The sequence below is a fragment of the Notolabrus celidotus genome, chromosome 12 (genome assembly GCF_009762535.1).
Source record: "Notolabrus celidotus isolate fNotCel1 chromosome 12, fNotCel1.pri, whole genome shotgun sequence".
Lineage (NCBI taxonomy): Eukaryota > Metazoa > Chordata > Actinopteri > Labriformes > Labridae > Notolabrus > Notolabrus celidotus.
The window spans coordinates 34248882-34254642 of NC_048283.1; the positions used below are offsets into that span (position 1 = coordinate 34248882).

Sequence of the window (5761 nt, forward strand, 5' to 3'; positions counted from 1 at the left end):
GGAAACCACATACACACCAATTCAAAGAGACGATCTTCACAGCAGAAATAAACATGTTTACAGTCTGGTTCAAAAGACCAGTGTAGTCTGGATAGCTTACTTCTCGATCGGCACACACTGTACGGGGGGTGAATTTTTTCTAACGCTGCAATTTCAAAGATATTGAGATTACAAGTCTTCCCATGAGAGGCACAGCTGACTTGATTGACAGGCGGGAACACTGTAGCTGTTGGCTAGGAGGCTCAAAGCCCGCCTCTTTACGTCACAACCCCTCAACAGCAGCAATATGGCTGCCGCTGACGATTGGCCTCAAAACAGCGCTTCAGAAACAGATGGGTGACATCACGGATACTACGTCCATATTTTATACAGTCTATGAGTAATCCATGAGTCACCAGCCTTAATCAAGGATGCTCTCAGTCCCCCGCCATGTATTATGGTCAGTTTGTACATTTGGGCACTAAAACCATGACCTAATGAACCTTGAATAAGAGCACACATGGAGTCATCTGACCAATAAATTATTCATCAGTACATAACCTTTTATTGTTAAACATGATGGACATGCACTCAGCATTATGCTGCACTATTACGGGCTCTGGATGACTGTTGAAGTCCAGCCATGTCAGATTGCTTTTCCCTCTGTACTCTGTGCTTCATTGGTATGCTACTGGTACATGGTGGCACTTAGAAATGGGATCCACAGGTGACGGCTGATAGAAATGATTTAAGTCTCATGGGCAGGCTGGTGAAGGACAGAAAAACAGAAGAATAACAGCCACCACAGACACTCTCCTGAGGGGGAAGAAGGTTTCAATACACCATATTTGCCGCTGGTTACAAACAAAGACTATTTACATTTCAGAGTCTTGACTGTAAGCAGATTATAAATGAGTTGAAACACAATGCAATAATTCTTTGTGGCTGTGCTGTTGTTGGCGAGAACACAGCTCCAGATTTACACTCACAACTTAAACAAATCATCTAGACAGATTTCCTCATTCTTCATAACTCCCTGTGGGAATGTCATGGATCCATAAAACACATTGAACATGCAGAGTGACTCCCTAATGAGCTTGCTGTTGGCTGCCCAGAGTACGAGCCAGCCTTTCCTCTGGTGACTGGCAGCTCATGCTGTCTGCTAACAAACCCCCGGGTGAAACTGGAAACAACACAACAGCAAGCAGTGTGGATGAGGTTTTCAAAAGTTTGTTTTAACCAGAGTAAAAGTTTTCAGAATAAGTATTAAAAAACTGCAGCCTGCCAACTGTGTTCACAAACTCTGCCAAACAGAAGGTATAATTGAGAAAAAATGGCATCCTGCTCAGAAGCTGCACACTGTTATGACATCTCATCTTTAACAGTTCTTTAACTCAGGGGAGAGCTTGCTAAAATATTACTGCAGCTGTCAATACATCATCACATAGCTCGTTTTATGGATGTCGAATGCAGTGTTTACTCACTTAAACCATGTTTTCTATATTTATTACATCATAACAAGACCTGGAAACGACACTTTTCCTTTCCTCTATGCTCTTAAAATTTGACAGAGAGACATGCTGTAAGCTGAAAGCAACCCATTGATTGACCTATCTTTTTAAACTGTTTGCCATTAGAGCAGTTTAAAAGGTGCTATAATCACATCAAAACGTGTACACTGAGGCTTTTCTCCTTCTTCTATGAGCAAAACACAACATCGCTTTTTTTCTCCCATATCTATTGGTCGGTAAAGCATTGTAGAAATGAAGGGATCTATTATAAAGATCTATAGCTCGTCATCTTAAGTGCACGATGCAAGTGTGTTTCCAAGCTCTCCAAGGTTAAGCTGACATCAGAGGAGGTAGCTGATAGCATTTTCATGTCTCTTGGGATTACTGGAACAGCAACACAATGTCATATGGGTTATTGGTTTTAAGAGACAAGGTGAAAAAAAAGGCTCAGTATCTCAACCCACTGTGAAATCAATAACTCTTTCAACTGTGTATGAGGAAATGCTGTTATTTAGCTGGAGAGTATGATAGAAGCACTGTTTTGGTAACAAGCAGAGTAGAGACCAGCCTATAAACAGGATACTGTCTCTATAATACACCATGTGAAGGAGGAAATGGCACCATTTACATTAGACCTGGTTTATTTTGGTCATCACCACCAATGTGCCTGACCACACCTTATTTTAAGACCTCTATGCTCGAAGGGGCACAGGTGGGTGCAAGTGGGTGCTGGGCGTGAAAATGACAGCTGTTTTGATTCTAATGTAGCAATGACAGCTGTGCTGTGCCCTCAGGTGTAAAAATAGAACTCAAATTACCATCAAATATCAGAAAACATGTGTCATCAGCCTTAAAGCAGCTGTTTACCCTGTGAAGTGTTCAGAGATTACACTGAGCTGATAAAAATACATTTCCGAGGACATTAGATGCAGATCGAGTCAACTTTTACAAAGTTGTTTATGCAGCAGTGCAGAGGTCTGTGTAATAGGATGATGGATCTGCTATAAAAGCCATTGAGCTACCAGGGACATAGTATCATCTTCACAAAAAGGTAATACCTTTTTCCTGGTACAGCAGTGTCTAAACAGAAGCAAAAACGTACTATCCGTGCATCCCAGGTGCTCCCCTCAGCTGTTCCATATAGTACAATACATTACAGGCCCCAGATTTATTTACCATAATGTGCACAGCTTTGCATGTGCATATGGGCAGGTGTGCAGGGAGAAAGCCAAGCAACAGTCTGTCATCAGAACACTGTGTCCAGCGTTAGTGCACATACAACCTTGATGGCCCTTTAGCACCAATACACTTTGTTTAACCTTAGTTACATTAGGTCAAGCCGTGCTGTTAGCCTCCTGCAGTTCTACAATGAAAGGTGCTGTGGGTTTTTGCCAGGTGGATGTCGTTGTAAGGTGTTCAGTCCAATTCTAACTTCACAGACAGGGCCTGAAAAAGAGATGTGACTTCATTCATTGTGAGAGCTGTTAGCCACTTCCTAAAAACACAAGGAGTGCTGGGAAGGGAACATTTGATATTCATCCTATTCAGCCTGATTTGTATTACATTCCAGGCTGAGGGTGCAGAATACCCAAAAGCCTTTTTTCCCAATTTCTGTTCATCTCTCTTGGGATGGAAAGCATAAAAAAGTCCTGGGAGTGCAAGAAAAACTGCCCAGCACTTTTCTGTGTAATAAAAACACAGAGATAGTTTGGTAGCAGGCCATAAATTGCCTTATAAATGAAGGTGTACCAAAGTATCAGCCTACGGGGTTGCCAGAGACTGCCATCCAACCCTGGAGTGCAACTCACAACAGTGAGTCAGAGCTTTACAATTGGTAATGAACCTCAGAGCTGCTTGGTAAGCTGTATGAATCATATGAAGACATAAGGCAGAGGCGTGCATGTATAAGAGACTACCATTATCCAAAAGATGTAAAAAAAAAAAAAGAATTGTAGGGATGTAAGGATACACTCAACCCACGATATGATTCGAATCCCAATTCTTGGTTGATGATACAATTCACTCACGATTCTCTAGCGATTTTCTAGAAAACTGGATTGAACTCAAAATTTAAATAACTATTATTTTATTTCAATTCTCAGATATGGACAGTTAATATATATTTTTTCTCATATATTTCTTTGTAAACAAAGTCATCCCTTTTCATTTTTAAGGTGTGTTGTAACTCAAATAAAACACTGCACACTTTTTTTTCTGCAACTTGCAAAAAATCTCAAATCAGCGTACAAAAATACCTTGTAGGAAATTTTCAGTGCAATTATAGAGAAATGGAAAGTGAACAATTCCCAAATGAAAGTATTAAATATTAAAACAAATAAGGTCAATCTCTTTAAATTAGGGATGTCAATTTCAAGTATTTTCTGTGATCGATCTTTGGAAATGTTAACGGTCAATTATCATTTAATCATTAAAAAAACATGAATGTTTTCCATGTCAAAAATAATGACAAATGTGTTTTTCCCCCTAAATCAAACTTTCCTTCATGACACAGTGTATATTACTGACAGTATTAAACAACTACAGATCATATTGAGGTGTTCAACATGTTAACATGCTGAATATCAACGTGAGGAGCAGGCTTATAAATAATCTCTGTGGACGCATGGTCATAGAGTGAAGACTCAGACTACAACATGTGGATTTACTGCAACAGGACAACTGAACAGAATCATATTTTGTAAGTAAAAGAGGACCTAATAGAGAGCTCTGCGGCACACCTTTGCGGGTAGATATAATATCAGTGCACTAAGTATGATTCTTTGCTTGTGGACTGATCACTAAGTTTGAAAACCAAGCTACTGCTTCCTCTGAGGGTCCTATGCTCTTCATCACCCCATCATTTCAACTCTCATCAAGCGCTAGGACAGGAATGTATGTAGTTACCATCTTTAGCTCTGCAGTGATAGCACTTTGCATTTCTCTAAAGCCTGACTTTCTGTGGGCCCTGGGGACTCACTACAATGCAAACCTATCAACATCACCGACAAAGACTCTTTGGTCCAAGTGTTCTTTTTAATCCAATGAATAAAGTCTAACCTACAAAATATATCTGTGTATACATGTCTCTTTATGATGCAGACAGCGAATAAACACCTAGACATTTTTAGTTTTGCTGTCTGCAAATTGAATAGCCAATAAAGAAAGCTAATACTGTTGGGTTGATGCAGCCATCAGACAAGGTCCATATCATCGTTCCATCTACAACCAATAATGCATGCAGTTTGGCATAAGGACTTCTCTCCCTCGTGGACAAAAGTTTGGCTTTTCATCCATGAACATTTTAAAGTAGTTTTCTGTTGCTTTTATATCTGATACATGACTTGAACATCTGCTGAAGGAAGTCAAGCTTAAGAGATCATCTGACTGAATAAAATGTTAATGCATTGTTTGAGTAATTGCATGTTAAATTGTAACATTCAGTTCTTCTCAGTGTTTAGTATAGAAGTAGCATCGCTCTGCACCCAGAGAGAGCAGCCTGGTTGCTCTTGGGCTCCGAATCAGATAAGTGTCACCGTGCATTGGGTTGAAAATCCATACTTATAGGAGTTATTTTAGTGACACTGGGCCCTTTGTTCCTCTGTAATAACTATGCAGCTCTGACAACAGGCCTCTGTTTCAGACAATATTAGCATGCAGATTCTCTGCTGTAGCGCTACACCATTTCTGCTAGTACAGTGTGTATATTGTTTTGGAGGCAGGAATGCACTGGATGTCCTCTGCAGTGGGAGCTGGCTTGCTTAATGGATAGCTGTCAAAGTGGATGTTAGAGAAGCAGCTGTATTTCCATTTGACTCTGTTGAAAAGATCACAAAGCACTGAAGCAGGTTTTTGTTTTTTGTGTGTCCTCTATAAGAAGCTTCTATTGTGAAGTTTTGTGAACTCAATATTAAGCGGACATGTTTGTGTAAGCAGTCTAATGCATTTAAATTAAACTGGGAATTGTGAGCACACCTGCCACAACACTGTTTTGACTCTGATCTCTGCTCCAGGCATCAGACGGTGACCTCAGAGAGAAAAGAGTACACAGTATTGAACACTTTTTTATTTGCTCATCTCTTTAATCTGACATTTGCACCATCCCCTGTAGACCAGGTAAGATTAGTTGAAGTTAAAATGAGAATGTCAGCTCTTCTGGTGTCCGCTGCAGCAGGAAGGGCACTGCCTCATGAAGAGAGCCCTTTGTGCTGCAGCGGTTTGTTGTGTGCCATGCAGGCCCGAGCCCATAGATGACCCTTGTTGTTTCTGCGCAG

At 40.5% G+C, this 5761-nt stretch overlaps 1 protein-coding gene across 2 annotated transcripts in view; it reads left to right on the forward strand.

Moving 5' to 3' along the window:
* Nucleotides 1-5761, forward strand: part of LOC117822872 (myelin basic protein-like) — a 111275-nt gene that overhangs the window by 82418 nt on the left and 23096 nt on the right. The window lies entirely within an intron of this gene.